Source organism: Camellia sinensis, chromosome 14 (assembly GCF_055761805.1).
Source record: "Camellia sinensis isolate YWXY chromosome 14, ASM5576180v1, whole genome shotgun sequence".
Classification (NCBI taxonomy): Eukaryota; Viridiplantae; Streptophyta; class Magnoliopsida; order Ericales; family Theaceae; genus Camellia; species Camellia sinensis.
In genome coordinates, this window is record NC_138974.1 from 98762116 (window position 1) to 98789479 (window position 27364).

The 27364-nt window shown below is 41.3% G+C and overlaps 1 pseudogene across 1 annotated transcript in view; it reads right to left on the reverse strand.

Annotated features, from left to right (window-relative positions):
* The window catches only part of LOC145807202 (calcium-transporting ATPase 3, endoplasmic reticulum-type-like), a 117364-nt pseudogene that overhangs the window by 28848 nt on the left and 61152 nt on the right, over positions 1–27364 (reverse strand). The window contains exons 5-11 of the transcript XR_014350303.1: positions 16019–16129; positions 12048–12192; positions 10640–10747; positions 4617–4769; positions 4395–4498; positions 2217–2413; positions 15–132 (exon numbers count right to left, since the gene is read on the reverse strand). The product of XR_014350303.1 is annotated as a calcium-transporting ATPase 3, endoplasmic reticulum-type-like (transcript). The remainder of the gene's footprint in view (positions 1–14; positions 133–2216; positions 2414–4394; positions 4499–4616; positions 4770–10639; positions 10748–12047; positions 12193–16018; positions 16130–27364) is intronic.

Below are 27364 nucleotides of genomic sequence, written 5' to 3' on the forward strand. Positions count from 1 at the left end.
TGGTCGTGGCTTCAAATCGGTGGCAACGGAGGGATCGGTGGTGGTGGTGGTGGTGGTGGTGGTGGCTTCAGATCAGTGGCTTCATTGATCTGTTCAGATCGGTGGTGGTGGTGGATCTGGATGATGTTGATGCTGATAAGAGATGAGAGAGATCTGAGTAAGTGAAGGAGAGAGAGATGAGAGAAGTCGTGGTGAGACTCAGAGAGATCTGAGTCAGTGAGGGAAAGAGAGATGAGAGACGTGAGTGAGGGAGAGAGCTGAGACAGACTGAGAGAGAAAGATAAGTGTTTTGGTTTATATATATATATAAAGGGGTACAACAGTAATTTTGCTTCGGGGACGGGACGGGCCGGGTACGGGGCTAGGACACTTATCCCTGTCCCCGGCCCGAAATTGATCGGGGATTGATTTTCGAATACCATCCCCGTCCCGTTGGGGATATTTTTCAGGAAAAATCGCTTAAATCGGGGTCGGGGGGTCGGGTCCCCGTCGGGCCGGGTTTAAATTGCCATCCCTACAGACAGTGTTTTGAAAAGCGCACTTAGGCACACGCCTAAGCTCAAGGCAAGGCAAGGCAAGGCACAGCTTTGCGCCTCAGGCCTGGTGAAGCGAGGCGACATAAGGGAAGCGCTGCCTAGGCGATGAGGCGAGTGCCTTGTGCGCCTCGGCGTTCTATGTGGATACCCACATGGGATGAAATCACATTTACAGTATAAAATTTTCAAAACGTGAGTCAAAAGAGCAAAAACATTATTAAAAAATAAAAAAACCCCAGTGGAGAAGAAGAAGAATACGCGACGAGTACATACCACGCCATGCCACGCCACGCCACGCCACGCAGGTTCTGCTCTCTTCTCCTCTTCTTCTCTTCTCTCTCTGATTCTTCTCTTCTGCTTCGTCTTCTCTTCTCTTCTTTCGTCGTCTTCTCTCTCTCTCGCGATCGCTCTCTCTCACCTTCTCTCTCGCGATCGCGATCGCGATCTCTCTCTCGCTCTCTCTTCTGTCTCTCTCTTTATCTTCCTGATTCATATATATATATATATATAATATTATATAATACCTATTATATAATATATAATATACTTATAGATATTAGATAATATACAAAATATAATTGATTCAAATATAAAATATATAATATAATATTATACAATACCTATTATATAATATATAATATACTTATAGATAATATGTAAAATATAATATATACTCATACATAGTAATAAAAAAAAATACACATGTATATGAAATAAAATAAAAAAATTAATTGAAACACATTATTTAAAAAATATAATAAATAAATAAAATAATATATATATAAATTAAAAATTAATTATTTTTTTTCTTCTTCTCTTCTTATTAAAAAAATTAATTATATACATATTAAATATTTGCTTATGTTGAAAATTGTGCTATATTAATATTTTGCTTAACTTCTATAACTTGCGCTTCGCTTTGGTGAGGCGCGCACCTTGCCTCGCACCTCGACGCTTAGGCTCCAAGTGACCTTGGCGCCTCGATGCGCCTAGAGCTTTTTAAAACACTGCCTACGGACAAGTGTCCAACAATCATTTTGTAATGTGTCCATCACTTCTTGGCCATTTCTATCACTGGAAAATAAACATGAGACCAACACTTCTTGAACATTTGCTAACACATGATATTCAAAGTTTGAGAATTTCACAAAAATATCTTATAATGCCCTTAAAGAAATGTATAATTATTAAGAAATGTCCTATAGAAGTTTCACATAAAATTAAATGAAAAATAAAAAATGTAAGAGAATTAGATACAAAATTTATTTGATATAAAGTAATTATTTAATTTTGTATATATTACGCACATATATAACTATATAATATGAATATATTCCTAGATAATATAATATCAAGATATAATTATTTGTGGCGTGTTTGTGTCATGTTGTATCCTTGTCCCATGTCCGTGTCTATGCTTCACTGTTGGGAACAACTAAGAGTTTTGTGAGTCTTCTCGCTATTAGATTTTAAAGGAGGGAGGGTAATTAGTTGTGTAACCCTTGTACCTTTAGCCTTCTTGGTTTGTGTAAGGCTGAAACCCATACTAGTCAAAAAACATAATTGCATACATATGATATATATAAATATAAACAGCTATATCTATGTGCTTGTGGATGTATCGGTGTATGTAAATAGGTAAAAGTTCTTGGTATGAATATAGAGGGAAGCAAACCCAACCTGTGAAATCTGGACTCTAACTCAGTTCGAATATTTGCAGTTAGTGGAACAGTGGAACCATCATCATTGCAGAGGATACTTGTACATCTAGAAATGATACTCTCTGGAGCACCTGTTGAAAACATAATCTCCATCTGCTTGCGACTACAAAGGACAGTCATCATCTTCCGATCATGAGAAAATTCCAAAAGAGAGACCTGTAGGGTATAGATTCACAAGCATGATTTGACAAGGAGATATCAAAAATTTAAGCGACGCAAATGTTTATCACTAGATCTACAAGATCCATTTATTGAGACTTCATTCCGTTCTGTGTGAAATACATCCCAATCAAGAACTCCAAGAAATCGAACAAGTACCTTTTGGAACATCACTACAACTCTAGCAAATAAAAGTGTATGTACCAATTTTGACAAAGAAAATTAGAAGTCTCTATCTCTGCAATATTGAGCTGCATCCTTAACATGCACAATGACACACTCCCTGACCCATGTCTGAACCACAACCAAAAGTAACCTATTATTTTTGAACTTTTTAGAACCGGGACACACTGGAAACATATGGGACACACATGGCCATAAAGACACATAAAACATATTGCATAACAAAAAAAACTTGCTACTCAATTATATAATAAAAACAAATTACATTTATACCAATTTATTTCTGCTTTAAACTTCTTTTAATTTTTGGAATTCTGAAGTCCAAAACTTCAAATTATGTTTATAAATAAAGCTTTCTAAGATAGATATTCGGACTTCTGTTTACACTTTCCTTTCAAATATGTAGGTATAGGGAAAACAATTTCTTACTATTTGTTATAATAAAATATAAATGTATTTGAATTGTAAAAAGTGATGAAATAGCTTTATTTTCATTTACACACCTAAAATATATTTTATTTGTTGTCATATCCTTACCGAGTCTTTGGCCTGATTTCTTATAATAATAATAATAAAATTGTCGTGTCAAGTGTGTCCGTATCGCCTTGATATGTGTCCTGTGTCCAGCCTCAATGCCACAGAAAAACAAACATGAAAGATCAAACCAAAATTGTATACTTTTCTCAAGAGCTTGTCATAATCTCATACACAACGAACTCACATTCTTCATTTCTCTACGAAAAAAAATAACCGTTACATTTGATAACAATAACAATTCAAGAGCAACCAGTACGAACTAGAGTTGGAAAGTTGACAATATTGTAAATAACAAGGCAAATGATGACTAACAACTATACTGCCATAACTGTATACTGAAATGTAGTTTCTCTCATTCAAACATGTAAAATGTTAACATATGATACAAAGAGAGGAAGAATGACAATATGATCTTTCTCACTGTTGAATATTTTAGAATTATTATTATCTATGCAGTTGAAACTCCAGAGTTTCTAATATTATTAGGGAGAATAAAAAACCAATGGACACTAACTGCATCATCTAAGGATGGCGACATGGACATGGACACAAACACGCAACACGGATACGATACGATGCAAAGACACCGACATGTGAAATGCAGGACAATACATGGCCAGAACACAGCAAAAAATATACTTCTAATTTTCCATGTGAAAAATATGAATATTTTATCAACATAACATTTACATAACAATTAAATTCCATTAAAACTGCCAACCACAATGTTGATTATCCTGTAGCCACCTTTGCCGGAAGGCTTATACAGCAATAGTTTCTTTCCAGTCACCTCTCTCTCTCTCTTTCTCTCTCTCTCCCTCTCCCTCTCCCTCTCCCTCTCTCTCTGTTGGCCAGCCATGTCCACCCCACGTCAAAAAAGGACACATGTCCTCTGCAAGATCAGGAAAAAAAGGGGAAAATAAATAAATAAACGCAACAAAAATTGGTACACACCCTAAGGTGTGTCCAACAGTTTGTCAGACACGTGTACAGGTGCCCCGTTGGAGTGTCTATGCTTCCAGTTCATCAATACTGGCTGTCATTTTGTAAACAAACACACAAATAACAGCGAAAAAGGGAGGAAAATCACTGCAAAAACTGGAAAGGGAGCACGCTAAGCCAATTTGCCAATAGTCTATCATACTGGCCACACATCAACAATCATTATAAGTGTTGCAAACATTAGATTCCTTAGAATTCGGGGTACATCATACTCAGCAAATAAAAAATCAAACAGCTACCATATGTAGAAGCAAACCTTTTTAAATTGGTCTTCCCAGTAATGATTGCAGTAAGAAGCTCGTTCATGCTTGCTCAGCATATTCAGAGCAGAAGGTATGAATCAAATCCAGGAAGACCAACCTGGAAACAATGGTGACATGAAAACATTTGTACCTTATAATTCACAGTCAAATTAACAGCAAGTAAGCTGATGATAGACAGGTGAAAACTGAAACAAAGCAACAATTGACTGCAAAACCTTCTCTGCCAATACACGAAGGGCTACTTCAGTTGACTCCCCTATTTTTTCATAGTTCCCCTTGTCCGAGTTGTACTGTAAAACAGACTCGTTGCATAGGGCTGAACACATTGCTATGTGAAAAAGACAAGGAAATTGAGCTGGAAACTCAAGCTGCAAAACAATAAAATCCAATGTAAAGTGCTTGACAAAATATCCTGAAAGGTCTACAAATACCAAGATGTTTACTTACTTGTTAGCAAGAGTAAGGAATACTTTGTTCTTTATGTTTATGAATAAAAGAAGGAAGGTTCCGATTATATATGTGTATTAGAAATCTAATAAATCTCAGGTGCTGCATCAATGCTAATGTCATTATCTCAACCTTTTGGTCAACAACAATAACAAATGAACCAAACTGAGGGCAGTTGCATTAAAAATCCTACATGACTTCAGGACCACCTGAATTTCAAAAATTTTAAGTGATTTCTTAATCTCTCAAACGCAAGACATCATCAAAGGTTCAAGTAGCATAATAGAAATAAGGGCAAATTACATTGACTTCCCTTGACTATTGCAGAAAATACACGCAGCTCCACTAGTATGGAAAAATGACACAAACCTCCTCTAATGGGCCTCAAACCCAACTAACAGAAAATATAAAACACAATGCCCTCATATGTTTCAAAAAAAAAGCAACAACAACTACTACAGACAACATCCTCCATCCACACCTCTTCTTCCTTCCACACTCAATTATCACAGCCATTGTCACAAACATGACCCACAGCGCCCACCACCTCCATCTCACCCCATACCCCCCAACCCCCACTACTAAAACCCCAACACAACCAACCCCATGTCGTAGACATCATCACCAAAACCCTAACCTCAAGCCAAAGCCACCATCACGGTGTAAGATTCCTGAAAGATTTTCTGTATCTTGTATATTCAATGTGTGAATGATTACAATCAGACCTTAGATTATATAGCCCTAAATCCTAAACCAAAAGGGAGAATACAATTATGCCTCTAATAGGACTCTAACACAACCATACCTCTAATAGGACTCTAATTTGTACAACCACAATCATGCCTAATTTGGAAAATAATAGAAAATACACAATATATTTTCACACCCCCGCTCAAACTCAAGGTGTTTTAGCAGAAAACACTGAGAGTTTGCTAAGAAGAAACTGAAACCAAGCGGTAGTGTGAGTCTTGGTGAAGAAGTCCGCAAGTTGCAAAGCCGAAGGGATGAAAGGAAGCGAGATAGAGGCAGACTGCAGATGTTGGCGAACAAAGTGACAATCAATCTCAATATGTTTTCGTCCACACATGAAAGACAGTATTGTGAGCAATCTGAACAGCATTGCGATTGTCACAGTAGAGAGGGATTGGAGAAGACTGAGAGACACCCAAATCAGACAAGAGACAACGAAGTCAAACAATCTCAGCAGTGGCATGAGCCATAGCACGATACTCGGCTTTGGCAGTAGAGCAAGCAACGACTGATTGTTTCTTGCTTTTCCAAGAGATTAAGGAATCTCCAAGAAACATACAGAAACCAGACGTAGACTTACGATCAGTAACATCACCAGCCCAATCAGAGTCAGCATAGGCCACCAAGTCCAAAGAGGAAGTAGAGGATAACAATAAGCCCTGAAAGATAGTACCCCTGAGATAGCGAAGAACACGAACCAAAGCAGCCTAATGGGTAGAGCGAGAAGTAGAAACAAACTACTAACCACATGAACAACATAAGCAAGGTCAGAACGAGTGACAGTCAGATAAACTAAACAATCCACAAGCTCGCGATATAAAGTGGGATCATCCAGAGGGACACCATCAGTAGAGTTAAGCTTCGCATTAAGCTCAATAGGTGTATCAGAAACCTTCGTATCAATAAGACCAGCACGATGAATGACTTCATTAGCATACTTAGCCTGAGATAGAAAATAGCCCTTGGGAGAAGAAGCAATCTCAATACCAAGAAAATACCGTAATGGACCCAGATCCTTCATTTCGAAGGTGCGGAAGAGATGCTGCTTGACCTCAGAGATAGCAGAAGAGTCCGAGCCAGTGATGATCATATCATCCACATAGAGCAAGAGAGCAACAAAACCAACCGATGTATGTCGCAGAAATAAAGCAGAGTCAGAAGCTGAAGGATGAAACCCAAGCTCGGTAACAACAATCTGAAATCGATCATACCAAGCATGAGGAGACTGTTTCAGACCATACAGAGCACGCCGAAGACAACAAACCTGTCCAGAGGGATGGTGAAGGCCAGGGGGAGGACGCATGTAAACCTCCTCAGTGAGATGGCCATTAAGAAAAGCATTCTTAACATCCATCTGATAAAGAGGCCAAGAACGAATAGCAGCGACAAAGATCAAAGTACGGACAGTAGTCATTTTGGCAACTTTACACCCCCGACATTCAGTAAGTTCACTAGGACAAACTTTACCCAAAATACCTGACTGAGCTAAAGACCGTAAGCGATCAACAGACAAATGCCCTAATCGAGAATGCCATAAATAGAAAGGACTAGACAGAGAATCTAACTGAAACGAGGAAAACGCAGTCAAAGAGGTTGCTATAGGCAGATGCAAGCTCTCCACCACATAGAGGTCTCCAATTCTACGGCCGGTCCCAATCTGCTGCTTAGACATTCGATCCTGTACAAAACAGATAGCAGAAGAAAAGATAACATCAAAACCAGCGGCATCAAGCTGACTGGTAGATAATAAATTGACAGATAACTGAGGAACAAAAAGGACAGATGGAATAGAGACAACAGACATAGCAGATGGTAGGACAGACCCAACAGATACAACAAACATACCAGATCCATTAGCCGCATTGACAATAATAAGAAAGGGTGGAGGAGTACAATTGTGAAGTAAGGAGAGATGGAGAGTCATATGATGAGAGGCACCAGAGTCAAAAAGCCAGACAGACGAAGAGATACCTGAAGAAGACCCAAGCAAACCTGAATGAAGAGATGAAACAACGGAAGTAGATGGAGATGGCTGCGAGGTGGACAATATATGCTGAAGTTGACTAATCTGAGCAGTCAAGGAAGCCAAGTCAAGATCAAGAGTCGGAGCAGATGCAACATACGCAGTGGAAGGAGGCCGAAAGTGGTTCTGAGATTGCTGAAAAAATGAGACAGGCTGACGTCCCTTCTTGGGACGGTGGTACTTCCAATGGCCCTTCTGATGACATAAGGCATACTCATCAAAAGTCAGAGACATCGTAATAACTAGAAAATTGAGGGGTTAAACTGTAATAAACCCTATATTCAACAAAATAGCCAAAACAGGGGTCGAAGGGTAATACACAGAAATCTGATGGGGGTAAGGCCAATAAATCCAAAACCATAGTGTAATAATCAGAAGAGTGTTAGGTCTGAATGTAAAATATAAAAACTAGCTTCTTTTTTTTTTTTTCTTTTTTTTTAACCCTGACCCACAAATATTAACTAGAGTATTGAAGTCAAAAGAACCAGTCTGTAGCCGAGAGAACCAAATCAGAGAAGAGAGAGAGAGAGATTGAAGCCGAAGTCAAGGAAAAGGGAGATTACGAAGCTGAAGTCAAGGAAGAGGGAGATTACGACGTGGTTGGTGGTGCCCGCTAGGGTTTTGTAGCGTCAATGTCTCCGACGCGTAAACGTGGAGCGAGAGGAGCAAAAGGGAAGAGTGAGTTGCGTCTCGGTGATCTGGTTCTCGCCAAGGTCAAGGGAACTTCGATCAATCAAAGGAGAAGATTTGAGAACCAGAGACTGAAGAGGAAGATGACCCACAACTCACACAGAGACTGAAGAGGAAGACAATTTCTAGGGTTCTGGTGGTGGCTTTGATACCATGTAAGATTCCTGAAAGCTTTTCTGTATCTTGTATATTCAATGTGTGAATGATTACAATCAGACCTTAGATTATATAGCCCTAAATCCTAAACCAAAAGGGAGAATACAATTATGCCTCTAATAGGACTCTAACACAACCATACCTCTAATAGGACTCTAATTTGTACAACCACAATCATGCCTAATTTGGAAAATAATAGAAAATACACAATATATTCTCATCACCGGAGCCCTAACCACAACCAACAGCTACCATTGCACAGAGAGAGAGAGAGGATCCGTCTATCATCACCTACAATACGTCCATCACCTCATACAATCCGTTCATCATCAGCCTCCTTTCATCATCATCAACATCAACAACAACAACAGCAACAACAAAGAAGGGGAAAAATTTGAAGAAAATATTTAATTTGAAACCTAGATTTGGTTTGTATTGATTTGAAACAACACATTTAGTTTGCATTGGTCCAATTGTGATGGTATGTCTGCAAGCACGATGCTTCAATAGTGATGGCATAATCACAATGCAACGATCGTTATGGTTTGGTTTTGATGATGACTGGGGGGTATGCCAAAGGAAAAAGGGAGTGTTAGTGAGAATGTTATAGTGGTGGTGGCGGTGGCGGTGGCGGTGGCGAAGGGGGATGCAATGGCAGGCAGTACGTGATGATATCGTGGTGTGTGGTAGTCGGAGTCACAAGGACGCTGGGTGAGATTGGATCGCACCAGAGAGAGGAGGCAACATCATGGGGGAGGGGGAAGCAGTGGCCTAATGGTGAGGGATGGGAAGCAATATCAGCATGATTGGAGACAGGCAACGACAGCATGGAAGAGGCAAAAGCAGAGATGGAGATTGTTGTTTGTTTTAGTTCGGCAGTGGTTATAAGATAGAAGTTAGACATTTGGGGGATAGGGTTTTAGGGATGTAGGGTAGACGACTTTTTTTGGGAGGTGGTTTTTTTGGCCATGGAAACTTTTCCTTTTTTTTTTTCTCTCTTTTTATATTTTATTTTTCTTTCAATTTTTTTTTTATTTGTTTAAAAAATGTTAGAAATTAAAAAGGGCAAAGTTGGTATTTTTATTTCAAATATGATGACATGAGCAAACTCCATCCACTTCTAATGGTGAGGGATGGGAAGCAATAGCAACATTATGGGAGACAAAGGCGACAACAACGTGGCAAAGGCAAAAGCGGAGGTGGTGGTTGTTGATAGTTGTTTTTCGTTTTAGTTCGGCAGTGGTTATAAGATAGAAATTAGTCATTTGGAGAATAGGGTTTTGGGGGTGTAGGGTAGACGTCTTTTTTTTGGGAGGGGGTCTTTTGGCCATGGACACTTTTCCCTTTTTTCTCTTTTTATATTTTATTTTTCTTTCAAATTTTTTTATTTATTTAAAAAATGATAGAAATTAAAAAGGGTAAAGTTGGTATTTTCATTTAAAATATGATGACATGAGCAAATTCCATCCACTTCACTAACGGTTGATTAATGGCGTGGGCCCAAGTGTAATGCAATAGTTTTCAAGGGAGGCCGGTGTCATTTTTCCATACTAGTGGGGCTGAGTGTAATTTGAACAATTACTGAGGGAGGTCCATGTAATTTTCCCTAGAAATAAAGGAAGAATAAAAAAAATTTCACAGTTAAGTAGCTACAGCAGTAACCACTGTCTAACATTAGACAACAATTCCACTTCCCACATTTCTTTCAAGATGAGAATAAAATAAATAAATAAATAAAGCAAAGGATGATATTATCAAATCCTACAGGCTGACAAGTCAAGACAATTACTAACTCAAATTCAGAATGCAAACGCAAGACAAAACAGACAAAAAAATAACAAGCCCACACACAGGAAGTAGAAAAAAACATTTATAATACTATCCAATCCAATTAACCAACATTTTATAAGTCATAAAGGCATGAGTACATTTAACTCTGACATAAACTGCACTTGAAGAGAAAAAATTTAGTAGTATACAATATGAGGGGTTTGAATGAAAATATGATGTAAACAAGCTAGCCTGGAAACCATATCAAGGAATATGTGATTTCAACATGTAAGCAATGCATACACAATAGTGTAGAAAATTATGAAAAAATTTACCGACAAAAGAATTTAGTCGTTCGTAATATATATGGTATTAGGAGGCATATTATTCGAGAAAAAATACCTGCATCCCATCACTGTCAAAAATAAAGCCCTCTAGCGCATATGTTGTCCCACTGACACTGTATTCAAAAGTAGTAGGACCATGGTGTGCAGAATGAAGCACACATATCTGGACAGGCAGGAAATAGAAAGGGTAGATTAAGTTTTTCCATCTTATGGTAAAACAGGATTCGATGATCAAATAAAGCAATCTGAATTAAGTAAAAATGTCCCCATCAATGTGGAATTTCTTTCATAATATGAACAAATAGTTTTCACCTTCTTGTTCTTCTTGAGAATTAAAATTATTGAAGAGAAGGAAGAAGTGCAAAACAAAGACGAACAAACACAACGAAGGGACTTTAAAAAAACTAAAACTAGCACCAGTTCAACAATAGAGGGAAGAAAACAAACGGAATGTATCAAGGACAAGTTTCGCACATCCATAAATTCAAAGAGTATATTACCAAAACACAAAATGAAGACGAACAAGAAGTGGGGGGGGGAAAAAAAATAATTAGTATATTCTAAGCCTATAACTAGGCCACTCTTGTAATATTTAGTATCGATCTTAATTGCATTATTTTCAAAATAAATCAAACAAAAATAAGCAGACCAAACGTCCACTAAACAACCACATTGAGTAAGGTAGTGTTTGGTAGAGTTTTCTAAATATGATTTGAGAATAGGAGTTGTATTTTGAGTTTGTGAGTTTTGGAATTATGATTTGAGTGTAGAAAATTTATTTGGTGAATGAGTTTTGAATTGAGTGGAGAATTTTTGATGTGACATGATATCTGATACAAAAACTTACAACTCATAACCAAACACACAACTAAAAAATCTATTAAAAGCTCATAAAAAATTTTAAAATTTTTCAAAAATATTGTTTTATTAAAAATATTTGAAAAAATTAATGCCAATTGCAAAAAAATAAAATAAATAAATAAAATCGCACTGTTCAAGTCAACCGGCCGGACGACAGATGTTTGACCGGTAGGCCAAATTTTAAAATTTAAAAACCCGCTTGGAACGAGTTTTCAAGAGGGGTGGAATTAATTTTCCAAAACCCAAACCAAACATCATACTAGAATATAGGGGTAGAACTATGGTTCCAAAACTCTTCCAAACACAGCCTAAAACAGTCTCCAATAGACACACAAATTACCTAAAAGAAATTGCAAAAAAAAAGAAAAGGGAATACATCGACATTTACTTGACATGTTGAAATTCAAAAAGCAATTTTAAACATCAAAACCTAACAATGAAGAGCACTAAACAAAATAAAATAAACTAACCATATTGAAGAATCAGCTTTCATAACATCAACCCTAACAAATTACATGTTATCATTTTTACAGCAAGGCAAGGAAGACATACAGATAGGTAGAGGTGTTCATGTACCTAATTGTAAAAAGTAATGCGCTAACCTTCGAAATAGACATCATATTGGTAGTCAGAGTACCAGTCTTGTCACTGCAAATTACTGTTGTGCAGCCTAAGGTCTCTACAGATGGCAAAGACCTTACAATAGCATTCATCCGAGCCATTCGTTTTGTTCCAAGAGCCAAACACCTAATAAAATTAAAGGAAACATAATGCTGAAGTTCCACAAAAAGCTTCTACAAATATCATGTGCAGGCAACCTAAACAACTAGAAAACATTTACCCCTGTATTTTTTGTGCTAACTGTACAGAAATATCAACGACCTGAAAACTAAGTGAAATTTAATCCAGTATATGATAGATTCTTGGAAAATTATGCAAGCAGAGCCTCATCTAGCACATAAAGCCAAAAGTATCACAAACTTTCATATTAGTTAAATAATACTCCCTCTGTCCTATTTTATGTGTCTAAGTTTCAAATTTCAAAACCCTAAATCATCAATTTGCCATATTACCTGCCTTCTAGGAAGCACGGATACCGATACAGGATACGGGTACGATACGATACGATATGATACGGGATACGGGTACGATACGATACGGATACGGCGATACGACAAAATTTGAAAAATTAGGATACAGGTACGGCGGGGATACGTTCGTAAAAAAATATTATTTTTATAATTTTTAATAATATAGCATGTATAAAAATAAAAAATAAAAAAAGAAGAGTCAAAATTCACCTAATAACACAAATTATGAAAATTTAAATTTTTTTACAAAAAGAGTCAAAATTCACCTAATAACATAAATTCTGAAAATTTAAATTTTAAATAAAAAAGAGTTAAAAAAAAGAAAAAAGAAAAAAAAGTCAGAACTATTATCCTAATATCTCAAAACATAAGAAAAACAAAAAATAAAATAAAATAAAAATCAAAACAGGAACTGGGAGAGAGAGAAACCGTGGGATCGAACAAGAGGGACTGAGTGAGATTGAGCGAGAGAGGGACTAAGAGATCAAGCGAGAGGGAGAGAGAGAGACCAAGAGATCGAGCAAGGGGGAGAGAGAGAGGAAGCGAAAGGGAGAGGGAGAGAGGACGAACTTGATCGACGATGACTCCTCGTCCTCCTTGCTGCTGCCTGCTGTTCGTGAACCTTCCTTGCGATAGAGACGATAGAGACGACGACTCCTTCTCTTGCTGCTGCTGTTCGCGAACAGGTTGGTTGATTTTTTTTTGTTTTATTTTACATTATTTTGTTATTTTACACTTTAACCCCATTAGAAGTTTTTGAAATTATTTTTTCACCCCGCCGTATCCCGAAAGTATCCTGTACATATCTTGAAGTATCCTAGCGTATCCCAAACGTATCCAAAATTCAAAAAATTAAAAAAAAAAATATGAGATACTTCTTTGCCGTATCTGATACGTATCCCGCCGTATCGGATCCGTATCTGACACGCGTACGGGGGGCTGTTTTGGAGTATCCGTGCTTCATAGCCTGCCTTTAAATTTATATTTAACCACATAATCCAACCCCAAAAGTTATTCGAATCGGACAAAAGGCGTTTTTTAAAATTCCAAAAGAATTCCATAAACTGTGTGCATGGTCAAATATGCCATACAAAATGGGATGAATCAAGTACAAAGATAGCTTTCACTGCTCAAAAACAGAGATGCATATTTTTCAGCCAAATTTATTTAGCAAAAAATAAGATAGAAAAATTATGTAGCCCGGCCAGACATGGCAAGTTAATCGGTGCTAAGAAAGATTGCTACTTAAGGAACAGATTGGTTAATTGTGAAATAAAGTAGTAGTCTTTAAGGCCATATTTTGGGAACTTAGATAGTGGTTAATATAGCGAACAAGACTTGGTAGACTTTTAACTGTGTGCCTAGATACTTATCTACAAGCTTAGGTTTATCTGTTTTTGAAGATTTGGATGTATTTGTTTGCATCATCTTGATACTTGATTTCTAATAAAGTTACCTCTTATTTATCAAAAAGAACTGTGCCCAGTAACAAGCCACATTTGCTGTGGTATCTGTCTATAAAATGTGAGCATTAGATGACAATAATGGGGTTGTAATGCCTTGTATATATATATATATATATATATCTTTGGGACTCTTCCTTGCACCCTTTCATGCTTAGTTGTTAATTTAAAGCAAATGCTAGTTGATATATTCCCAGCAACCTCGCTGCAGTGTTTTACCACTGCAGCAGTTGGTGTCAGATCTATTGATCTTCTCTTCTTGTGGATTAATTAACTTGCATTTGAAGCCACAAACAGTCCATGAATGAAAGAACGAGGAAAGGATGGAAAGATGATCAACTTGTTGAAGCGATGATTGCATCAAAAATGAAGGAATATATATATATATATATATATTTTGATATGTAGATTATCCTGGGCCAGCTTGCGCGCACCAGACTATGTCCCTACAGCCCGAACAAGCCTTCCGAAACAGGTTTATTCCCTACAGTCCGTGGCCCAAGAGTTTTGTTGTCGAAGGGACTTGAACTTGAGACCTTGGAGGGAGCAAACTCCCAAGTCACAGGCCTCATGCACCAGGCCAAACCCTTGGGGTTAAAAATGAAGGAAAATATTGAAGATCTTCATATCAAGTTAGGTGAAATATTTTGGCACAGAGATTCTTATCTCTGGAATCAGAGGTAGAAGGTGAATTACCACCATTATTTGATGAGTATTCTGACAATGGATGTCTAATTGTTGGCAACATAAGTGTTCATACATCTATTGATTCTGCCAACAACATAAGCAATAATTACATGACTTTGTTGTTGATGATTTTTTTTTTTGTAACAACGGACAACATGATCTGTTGATTGATTTTTCATTACCTGAAACAATGAATCTTGAGGTGTTAAGTGCTTCCAAATAGTATTATTTGAAGCTTTCTTTGAGTTAGCACGATCCATTTTTGTGGAATTTTGCTGAAGACTATATGAAGATAGACTCATGGATTAAATTCTTCATTAGAATTTACATACGGATGCTGACTATCAAATCGTTGAAATATAGAAATGAAACTAGAAAATGAAACTTAAGTTCAATTTTTGCAAATTATAAAATTGTAAAAAGAAGGAAGATGTAAGGGCATGCCAAGGAAGTGTTAAGCAAGTCAAAAGCATATGTTCAAACAACAAAGGAAATGCTGACAACAAACTCAAGGGCGAGTTTCACGCAACAATGGAGAGACTAAAGCAGCCCAACCAGACATTAGCAACTCAAGAACAGTTCCTTAAGGAATTGATTCTTATTTGTGAGTATAGTAATCTGTGAAGTTAAGACTAAGGCCACATTTTGGGAATTTGCATTGCGGTTAATATAGTGAACAAGTCTAAGTACACTTTTTTTTGGTTCTGCCTAGTAATGCTTACATTTACTATGGTAGCTGTCTAGAAAATGTAAGTGTTAGATAACAATGGGTTGTAGACTGAGAGTGACATGAAAGCATCAACTTTGAAAATGAGAGCATGCATATTAATTTATATATAAATTTTAATTTGCAATTTTTTTCATTATTTGAGAATCAACAAATAGTTTTTTATGTATATTTTAAAAAGAAATAATAAAAAAAATTAAAGCAAAAAATCTATGAAAAAATTTGTAGAGTAGCATGGCAAAATGCAAGATGTTGATTTTTTAAATCTCAGGTTCAAGTCATTTCAAGTTCAAGATGGTTTTTTTTTTTTTTTTTTTGGGATAAATATTTCAGGTTCAAAATCTTTTGAGCATTATATATTGTGCTATTGCAAGATACACAAGATCATGCAACATGTGAGCCTAGAACCCTATACCACAGAATGTACAAAACAGCTGGGTCCATCACATTGATGTTGTTTTGTGGAACATGGATAGCAGCAGGTGTACTATAGAGTGGCACAACAGATGAATCCATAGACGTGTCAGCTAAATATTCTCACAAACATCAATTCATTGTCAACCAACAATTCTTTCTCAATTTTGCTCCTAGTAAAATCCACGAACCAGAGTATGGTCCACCACGATGGCAGATTTGGCTTATTATAGTTCCCAGCAACTGCTCTGCCGTGTTTTTTAACTGCATCAAATTTAGCAATAAACCTATTTTTGTGCAAACTACATAGAAATACAATTTGACAAAGAACAGCACAAAATAGAGGCTCTAATCCATGAAATGCGAAACCATAATTGATAAATCAGAAATGTGGGCTCAAAGGACGTTACCCTTTTTAAATCATCAAAATTAGCAAAATAGGTTGAGAGAAATTAAAAGCTATAAAGATGTTAAATTACCAGCTGCCCCAAAAGTTTAACCGGTTAATGATGATCCCTCACAATTTGAACTGAATAGGGTGCACAAAAACAAACAAAACATAATAAAATAGACACTAACAATCACATATAACAAGACTTGACACCTCCAATAAACAAAGCTCCAATATTAGGTTACATTAATGCTTGCACCAAAAGCTTTTGCTGTCAGGAAAAGGGACCATATATATATATATCAAGCTCTCAAAAAAAACAGTGCATCACAAACTCATGGGCAATTTTGAATCCTCAAAAACCATATCTACTGGTTATCACTTGACGTGATTGTAAAATACAATTTGTTTGGTAAGGCTCCCTAAAGTATTGGAGGTCCAAGTTAACATTAAATGTGCATTATATGAGATAAAAGCACACCAATGCATATATTTTTATATTATTTTTATATTATTTTTCAAAAGAAAAACTTCTTGTTTGTTTTTTTGGTTATCAATCATATAGTTATTAGTATCCGATTAATATGATTTTTGGTAGGCTTGAAGTACTCAACAAACCCTACAAAATGACGGTTCAGATCATAAAAATAATCCCATAATGCATCACAAAATGAAGCACAACAGTCATTGCTATGCCTTTGCCACAGCAGTGACCCCAATTCCTTGGCGATTATGGGGCGTCAACACCTCGAATTCAAGTTTCTTAAGGAACTAGTTTGCCTAAAGTGAAATCCGGCTCTAACTCCCAAACAGGAAACCTGATTGGAGTCCTGTCTTCTCCCACAAGTTTCTCGTGCCTAGGCGGTAGTGTGTGGCAGGTTTTGTGCGAAACCGACGCCTTTTGGCGATTTTAGGGCGTCAAAACCTCGAATACAAGTTTCTTAAGGAACTAGTTTTCCTAGAGTGAAATCCGGCTCTGACTCCCAAATCGGGAACCCGATTGGAGTACCGTCTTCTCCCAGAAGTCTCTCGTGCCTAGGCTGTCGTGCATGCCAAATTTCGTGCCAAACCGACGCTGTTGTGGTGATTTTGGGGCATCATCACCTCGAATTCAAATTGCTTAAGGAACTAGCTTGCCTAGGCCGAAATCCGGCTCTAACTCCCAAACCGGGAACCCGATTCAAATCCCGTCTTCTCCCACAAGTTTCTCGTGCCTAGGCGGTCGTGTGTGCCAAGTTTCGTGCAAAACAGACGCCGTTTGCAGATTTTGGGGCGTCAACACCTCGAATTCAAGTGTCTTAAGGAACTAGTTTGCCTAGAGTGAAATCCGGCTTTAACTCCAAAACCGGGAACCCGATTGGAGTACCGTCTTCTCCCACAAGTCTCTCGTCCCTAGGCGGTTGTGTGTGCCAAGTTTCGTGCCAGACCGACGCCGTTTGGTGATTTTGGGGCATCAGCACCTCGACTTCAAATTTCTTAACGAACTAGCTTGGCTAGACCGAAAACCGGTTCTAACACCCAAACCGGGAACCCGATTCGAGCCCTGTCTTCTCCCACAAGTCTCTCGTGTGTGCCAAGTTTCGTGCAAAACCAACGCCGTTTGGCGATTTTGGGGCATCAACACCTCGAATTTAAATTTCTAAAGGGAACAAAATCCGGCTCTAACTCCAAAACCGGGAACCCGATTCGAGCCCCGTCTTCTCCCACAAGTCTCTCGTGCCTAGGCGGTCGTGTGTGCCAAGTTTCGTGCTAATCGAACCCCGTTTGGTGATTTTAAGGTGTCAAAACCTCGAATTCAAATTTATTAACGAACTAGTTTGCCTATAGTGAAATCTGGCTCTAACTCTCAAACCGGGAACCCGATTGGAGCCCCGTCTTCTCCCACAAGTCTCTCGTGATTAGGCGGTCTTGTGTGCCAAGTTTTGTGCCAAACTGACGGCATTTGGTATTTTGGGCCGTCAACACCTCGAATTCAAGTTTCTCAAGAAATTAGTTTGCCTAGAGTGAAATCCGTCTCTAACTCCCAAACCGGGAATCCCATTGGAGTACCGTTTTCTCCCACAAGTCTCTCGTGCCTAGGTGGTCGTGTGTGTTAAGTTTCGTGTCAAGCCGACGCCGTTTGGTAATTTTGGGGCGTCAACACCTTGAATTCAAATTTCTTAAGGAACTAGCTTGCCTAGACCGAAATCCGGCTCTAACTCCCAAACCGGGAACCCGATTCGAGCCCCGTCTTCTCCCACAAGTCTCTCGTGCCTAGGCAGTTGTGTGTGCCAATTTTCTTGCCAAACCGACGCCGTTTGGCAATTTTGGGGCGTCAACACCTCGAATTTAAATTTCTTAAGGGATAAAATTGTCTAGACCGAAATCTGGCTCTTACTCCCAAACTGGGAACCCGATTCGAGCCCCGTCTTCTCCCACAAATCTCTCGTGCCTAGGCGGACGTGTATGCCAGGTTTCGGGCCAATCGAACCCCGTTTGGTGATTTTAAGGTGTCAAAACCTCGAATTCAAATTTCTTAACGAACTAGGTTGCCTAGAGTGAAATCTGGCTCCAACTCCCAAACCGGGAACCCGATTGGAGCCCCGTCTTCTCCCACAAGTCTCTCGTCTTTAGGCGGTCATGTGTGCCCAGTTTTGTGCCAAACCGACAGCGTTTGGTATTTTGGGGCGTCAACACCTCGAATTCAAATTTCTTAAGGAACTACTTTTGCCAAGAGTGAAATCCGGCTTTAACTCCCAAACCGGGAACCCAATTCGAGCTGTGTCTTCTCCCAAAACTCTATTGTGTTTAGGCGGTCATGTGTGCCAAGTTTCGTGCCAAACCGACGATGTTTGGTATTTCGGGGCGTCCACACCTCGAATTCAATTTTCATAAGGAACTACTTTTGCCTAGAGCGAAATCCGGCTTTAACTCCAAAATCGGGAACCCAATTGGAGTCCTGTCATCTCTTACAAGTTTCTCGTGCTTAGGCGGTCTTGTGCGCCAGGTTTCGGGCGAAACAGACGCCTTTTGGCAATTTCGGGGCGTCAACGCCTCGAATTCAAGTTTGTTAAGGAACTAGTTTGCCTAGAGTGAAATCCGTCTCTAACTCCCAAACCGGGAACCCCATTGGAGTACCGTTTTCTCCCACAAGTCTCTCGTGCCTAGGTGGTCGTGTGTGTTAAGTTTCGTGTCAAGCCGACGCCGTTTGGTAATTTTGGGGCGTCAACACCTTAAATTCAAATTTCTTAAGGAACTAGCTTGCCTAGACCGAAATCCGGCTATAACTCCCAAACCGGGAACCCGATTCGAGCCCCGTCTTCTCCTACAAGTATCTCGTGCCTAGGCAGTTGTGTGTGCCAAGTTTCTTGCCAAACCGACGCCGTTTGGCAATTTTGGGGCGTCAACACCTCGAATTTAAATATCTTAAGGGACCAAATTTTCTAGATCGAAATCTGGCTCTTACTCCCAAACCGGGAACCCGATTGGAGCCCCGTCTTCTCCCACAAGTCTCTCGTCTTTAGGCGGTCATGTGTGCCCAGTTTTGTGCCAAACCGACGGCGTTTGGTATTTTGGGGCGTCAACACCTCAAATTCAAATTTCTTGAGGAACTACTTTTGCCTAGAGTGAAATCCAGCTTTAACTCACAAACCGGGAACCCGATTGGAGCCGTGTATTCTCCCAAAACCCTATCGTGTTTAGGCGGTCATGTGTGCCAAGTTTCGTGCCAAACCGACGGCGTTTGGTATTTCGGGGCGTCCACCCCTCGAATTCAATTTTCATAAGGAACTCCAAAATCGGGAACCGAATTGGAGTCCTGTCATCTCCTACAAGTTTCTCGTGCTTAGGCGGTCTTGTGCGCCAGGTTTCGGGCGAAACAGACGCCTTTTGGCGATTTCGGGGCGTCAACACCTCGAATTCAAATTTATTAACGTACTAATTTGCCTATAGTGAAATCTAGCTCTAACTCCCAAACCGGGAACCTGATTGGAGCCCCGTCTTCTCCCACAAGTTTCACGTGCCTAGGCGGTCGTGTGTGCCAAGTTTCGTGCGAAACCGACGCCTTTTGGCGATTTTGGGACGTCAACACCTCGAATTTAAGTTTCTTAAGGAAGTAGCTTGCCTAGAGTGAAATCCGTCTCTAACACCCAAGCCGGGAACCCGATTGGAGTACCGTCTTCTCCCACAAGTCTCTCGTGCCTAGGCGGTCGTGTGTGTCAACTTTCGTGTCAAACCGACGCCGTTTGGTAATTTTGGGGCGTCAGCACCTCGAATTCAAATTTCTTAAGGAACTAGCTTGCCTAGGCCAAAATCCGGCTCCAACTCCCAAACCGAGAACCCAATTCGAGCCCCGTCTAGTCCCACAAGTCTCTCGTGCTTAGGAAGTCGTGTGTGCCAAGTTTCGTGCCAAACCGACGCCGTTTGGCGATTTTGGGGCGTCAACACCTCGTATTTAAATTTCTTAAGGGACCAAATTGTCTAGACCGAAATCTGGCTCTTACTCCCAAACCGGGAACCCGATATTCTCCCATAAGTCTCTCGTTCCTAGGCGGTCGTGTGTGCCAGGTTCGTGCCAATCAAACCCTGTTTGGTGATTTTAAGGTGTCAAAACCTCGAATTCAAATTTCTTAATAACCTAGGTTGCCTAGAGTGAAATCTGGCTCTAACTCCCAAATCGAGAGCCCGACTAGGGCCCCGTCTTCTCCCACAAGTCTCTCGTGTTTGGTCATGTGTGCCAAGTTTTGTGCCAAACCGACGGCGTTTGGTATTTTGGGGCGTCAACACCTCGAATTCAAATTTCTTAAGGAACTACTTTTGCCTAGAGTGAAATCCGGCTCTAACTCCCAAACCAGAAACCCAATTGGAGTCCTATCTTCTCCCACAAGTTTCTCGTGCCTAGGTGGTCGTGTGTGCCAAGTTTCGTGCGAAACTGACGCCTTTTGGCGATTTTGGGGCATCTACACCTCGAATTCAAGTTTCTTAAGGAACTAGTTTGCCTAAAGAGAAATCCGGCTCTAACTCCCAAATCGGGAACCCGATTGGAGCCGTGTCTTCTCCCACAACTCTATCGTGTTTAGGCGTTCATGTGTGCCAAATTTCGTGCCAAACCGACGCGTTTTAGCGATTTTGGGGCGTCAAAACCACGAATTCAAGTTTCTTAAGCAACTAGTTTTCCTAGAGTGAAATCCGGCTCTGACTCCCAAACCGGGAACCCGATTGGAGTACCGTCTTCTCCCAGAAGTTTCTCGTGCCTAGGCGGTCGTGTGTTCCAGGTTTCGTGCCAATCGAACCCCGTTTGGTGATTTTAAGGTGTCAAAGCCTCGAATTCAAATTTCTTAACGAACTAGGTTGCCTAGAGTGAAATCTGGCTCCAACTCCCAAACGGGGAACCCGATTCGAGCACCGTCTTCTCCCATAACTCTCTCGTTCCTAGGCGGTCGTGTGTGCCAGGTTCGTGCCAATCGAACCCTGTTTGGTGATTTTAAGGTGTCAAAACCTTGAATTCAAATTTCTTAATGACCTAGCGTGAAATCTGGCTCTAACTCCCAAATCGGGAGCACGACTAGAGCCCCGTCTTCTCCCACAAGTCTCTCGTGTTTAGGCGGTCATGTGTGCCAAGTTTTGTGCCAAATCGACGACGTTTGGTATTTTGGGGCGTCAACACCTCGAATTCAAATTTCTTAAGGAACTACTTTTGCCTAGAGTGAAATCTGGCACTAACTCCCAAACCGGAAACCTAATTGGAGTTCTGTCTTCTCCCACAAGTTTCTCGTGCCTAGGCGGTCGTGTGTGCCAAGTTTCGTGCGAAACAGACCCCTTTTGGCGATTACGACTTGGGGTCACTGCTGTGGCAAATGCACAGCAGTGACTGTTGTGCTTCATTTTGTGATGTATTATGGGCTTATTTTTATGATCTGAACCGTTCATTTTGTAAGATTTGTTGAGTACTTCAAGCCAACCAAAAATCATATTAATCGGATATGAACAACTATATTATGATTGATAACCAAAAAAACAAACAAGAAGTTTTTCTTTTGAAAAATAGTATAAAAATATGCAATTCGATCATACAGTTATTGGTATCCGATTAATATGATTTTTGGTAGGCTTGAAGTACTCAACAAACCCTATAAAATGAACGGTTCAGATCATAAAAATAATCCCATAATGCATCATAAAATGAAGTACAACAGTCACTGCTGTGCCTATGCCACAGCAGTGACCCCAATTCCTTGGCGATTATGGGGCGTCAACACCTCGAATTCAAGTTTCTTAAGGAACTAGTTTGCCTAAAGTGAAATCCGGCTGTAACTCCCAAACAGGAAATCCGATTGGAGTCCTGTCTTCTTCCACAAGTTTCTCGCGCCTAGGCGGTAGTGTGTGGCAGGTTTGGTGCGAAACCGACGCCTTTTGGCGATTTTAGGGCGTCAAAACCTCGAATTCAAGTTTCTTAAGGAACTAGTTTTCCTAGAGTGAAATCCGGCTCTGACACCCAAACCGGGAACCCGCTTGGAGTACCGTCTTCTCCCAGAAGTCTCTCGTGCCTAGGCTGTCGTGCGTGCCAAATTTCGTGCCAAACCGACGCTGTTGTAGTCATTTTAGGGCATCATCACCTCGAATTCAAATTTCTTAAGGAACTAGCTTGCCTAGGCCGAAATCCGGCTCTAACTCCCAAACCGGGAACCCGATTCAAATCCCGTCTTCTTCCACAAGTTTCCCGTGCCTAGGCGGTCGTGTGTGCCAAGTTTCGTGCAAAACAGACGCCGTTTGCAGATTTTGGGGCGTCAACACCTCGAATTCAAGTTTCTTAAGGAACTAGTTTGCCTAGAGTGAAATCCGGCTTTAACTCCGAAACCGGGAACCCGATTGGAGTACCGTCTTCTCCCACAAGTCTCTCGTCCCTAGGCGGTCGTGTGTGCCAAGTTTCGTGCCAGACCGACGCCGTTTGGTGATTTTGGGGCATCAGCACCTCGACTTTAAATTTCTTAACGAACTAGCTTGGCTAGACCGAAAACCGGCTCTAACACCCAAACCGGGAACCCGATTCGAGCCCTGTCTTCTCCCACAAGTCTCTCGTGCCTAGGCGGTCGTGTGTGCCAAGTTTCGTGCAAAACCAACGCCGTTTGGCGATTTTGGGGCATCAACACCTCGAATTTAAATTTCTAAAGGGACCGAAATCCGGCTCTAACTCCCAAACCGGGAACCCGATTCGAGCCCCGTCTTCTCCCACAAGTCTCTTATGCCTAGGCGGTCGTGTGTGCCAAGTTTCGTGCTAATCGAACCCCGTTTGGTGATTTTAAGGTGTCAAAACCTCGAATTCAAATTTATTAACGAACTAGTTTGCCTATAGTGAAATCTGGCTCTAACTCTCAAACCGGGAACCCGATTGGAGCCCCGTCTTCTCCCACAAGTCTCTCGTGCCTAGGCGGTCGTGTGTGCCAAGTTTCGTGCCTAACCAACGTCGTTTGGCGATTTTGGGGTGTCAACACCTCGAATTCAAATTTTATAAGGAACTACTTTTGCCTAGAGTGAATCCGGCTCTAACACCCGAACCGGGAACCCAATTGGAGTCCTGTCTTCTCCCACAAGTTTCACGTGCCTAGGCGGTCGTGTGTGCCAAGTTTCGTATGAAACTGACGCCTTTTGGTGATTTTGGGGCGTCAACACCTCGAATTCAAGTTTCTCAAGAAATTAGTTTGCCTAGAGTGAAATCCGTCTCTAACCCCCAAACCGGGAACCCGATTGGAGTACCGTTTTCTCCCACAAGTCTCTCGTTCCTAGGTGGTCGTGTGTGTTAAGTTTCGTGTCAAGCCGACGCCGTTTGGTAATTTTGGGGCGTCAACACCTTGAATTCAAATTTTTTAAGGAACTAGCTTACTTAGACCGAAATCCGGCCCTAACTCCCAAACCGGGAACCCGATTTGAGCCCCGTCTTCTCCCACAAGTCTCTCGTGCCTAGGCAGTTGTGTGTGCCAAGTTTCTTGCCAAACCGACGCCGTTTGGCAATTTTGGGGCGTCAACACCTCGAATTCAAATTTCTTAAGGAACTACTTTTGCCAAGAGTGAAATCCGGCTTTAACTCCCAAACCGGGAACCCAATTCGAGCCGTGTCTTCTCCCAAAACTCTATTGTGTTTAGGCGGTCATGTGTGCCAAGTTTCGTGCCAAACCGACGACGTTTGGTATTTCGGGGCGTCCACACCTCGAATTCAATTTTCATAAGGAACTACTTTTGCCTAGAGCGAAATCCGGCTCTAACTCCAAAATCGGGAACCCAATTGGAGTCCTGTCATCTCCTACAAGTTTCTCGTGCTTAGGCGGTCTTGTGCGCCAGGTTTCGGGCGAAACAGACGCCTTTTGGCAATTTCGGGGCGTCAACACCTCGAATTCAAGTTTCTTAAGGAACTAGTTTGCCTAGAGTGAAATCCGTCTCTAACTCCCAAACCGGGAACCCCATTGGAGTACCGTTTTCTCCCACAAGTCTCTCGTGCCTAGGTGGTCGTGTGTGTTAAGTTTCGTGTCAAGCCGACGCCGTTTGGTAATTTTGGGGCGTCAACACCTTAAATTCAAATTTCTTAAGGAACTAGCTTGCCTATTCTTAAGGAACTAGCTTGCCTAGACCGAAATCCGGCTATAACTCCCAAACCGGGAACCCGATTCGAGCCCCGTCCTCTCCTACAAATCTCTCGTGCCTAGGCAGTTGTGTGTGCCAAGTTTCTTGCCAAACCGACGCCGTTTGGCAATTTTGGGGCGTCAACACCTCGAATTTAAATATCTTAAGGGACCAAATTCTCTAGACCGAAATCTGGCTCTTACTCCCAAACCGGGAACCCGATTGGAGCCCCTTCTTCTCCCACAAGTCTCTCGTCTTTAGGCGGTCATGTGTGCCCAGTTTTGTGCCAAACCGACGGCGTTTGGTATTTTGGGGCGTCAACACCTCGAATTCAAATTTCTTAAGGAACTACTTTTGCCAAGAGTGAAATCCGGCTTTAACTCCCAAACCGGGAACCCAATTCGAGCCGTGTCTTCTCCCAAAACTCTATTGTGTTTAGGCGGTCATGTGTGCCAAGTTTCGTGCCAAACCGACGACGTTTGGTATTTCGGGGCGTCCACACCTCGAATTCAATTTTCATAAGGAACTACTTTTGCCTAGAGTGAAATCCGGCTCTAACTCCAAAATCGGGAACCCAATTGGAGTCCTGTCATCTCCTACAAGTTTCTCGTGCTTAGGCGGTCTTGTGCGCCAGGTTTCGGGCGAAACAGACGCCTTTTGGCAATTTCGGGGCGTCAACACCTCGAATTCAAGTTTCTTAAGGAACTAGTTTGCCTAGAGTGAAATCCGTCTCTAACTCCCAAACCGGGAGCTCCATTGGAGTACCGTTTTCTCCCACAAGTCCCTCGTGCCTAGGTGGTCGTGTGTGTTAAGTTTCGTGTCAAGCCGACGCCGTTTGGTAATTTTGGGGCGTCAACACCTTAAATTCAAATTTCTTAAGGAACTAGCTTGCCTAGACCGAAATCCGGCTATAACTCCCAAACCGGGAACCCGATTCGAGCCCCGTCCTCTCCTACAAGTCTCTCGTGCCTAGGCAGTTGTGTGTGCCAAGTTTCTTGCCAAACCGACGCCGTTTGGCAATTTTGGGGCGTCAACACCTCGAATTTAAATATCTTAAGGGACCAAATTGTCCAGACCGAAATCTGGCTCTTACTCCCAAACCGGGAACCCGATTGGAGCCCCTTCTTCTCCCACAAGTCTCTCGTCTTTAGGCGGTCATGTGTGCCCAGTTTTGTGCCAAACCGACGGCGTTTGGTATTTTGGGGCGTCAACACCTCGAATTCAAATTTCTTGAGGAACTACTTTTGCCTAGAGTGAAATCCGGCTTTAACTCACAAACCGGGAACCCGATTGGAGCCGTGTCTTCTCCCAACACTCTATCGTGTTTAGGCGGTCATGTGTGCCAAGTTTCGTGCCAAACCCACGGCGTTTGGTATTTCGGGGCGTCCACACCTCGAATTCAATTTTCATAAGGAACTCCAAAATCGGGAACCGAATTGGAGTCCTGTCATCTCCTACAAGTTTCTCGTGCTTAGGCGGTCTTGTGCGCCAGGTTTCGGGCGAAACAGACGCCTTTTGGCGATTTCGGGGCGTCAACACCTCGAATTCAAATTTATTAACGTACTAATTTGCCTATAGTGAAATCTAGCTCTAACTCCCAAACCGGGAACCTGATTGGAGCCCCGTCTTCTCCCACAAGTTTCACGTGCCTAGGCGGTCGTGTGTGCCAAGTTTCGTGCGAAACCGACGCCTTTTGGCGATTTTGGGACGTCAACACCTCGAATTTAAGTTTCTTAAGGAAGTAGCTTGCCTAGAGTGAAATCCGTCTCTAACCCCCAAGCCGGGAACCCGATTGGAGTACCGTCTTCTCCCACAAGTCTCTCGTGCCTAGGCGGTCGTGTGTGTCAACTTTCGTGTCAAACCGACGCCGTTTGGTAATTTTGGGGCGTCAACACCTCGAATTCCAATTTCTTAAGGAACTAGCTTGCCTAGACCGAAATCCGGCTCTAACTCCCAAACCGAGAACCCAATTCGAGCCCCGTCTAGTCCCACAAGTCTCTCGTGCTTAGGAAGTCGTGCGTGCCAAGTTTCGTGCCAAACCGACGCCGTTTGGCGATTTTGCGGCGTCAACACCTCGTATTTAAATTTCTTAAGGGACCAAATTGTCTAGACCGAAATCTGGCTCTTACTCCCAAACCGGGAACCCGATTCGAGCCCCGTCTTCTCCCATAAGTGTCTCGTTCCTAGGCGGTCGTGTGTGCCAGGTTCGTGCCAATCGAACCCTGTTTGGTGATTTTAAGGTGTCAAAACCTCGAATTCAAATTTCTTAATCACCTAGGTTGCCTAGAGTGAAATCTGGCTCTAACTCCCAAATCGGGAGCCCGACTAGAGCCCCGTCTTCTCCCACAAGTCTCTCGTGTTTAGGCGGTCATGTGTGCCAAGTTTTGTGCCAAACCGACGGCGTTTGGTATTTTGGGGCGTCAACACCTCGAATTCAAATTTCTTAAGGAACTACTTTTGCCTAGAGTGAAATCCGGCTCTAACTCCCAAACCGGGAACCCAATTGGAGTCCTATCTTCTCCCACAAGTTTCTCGTGCCTAGGCGGTCGTGTGT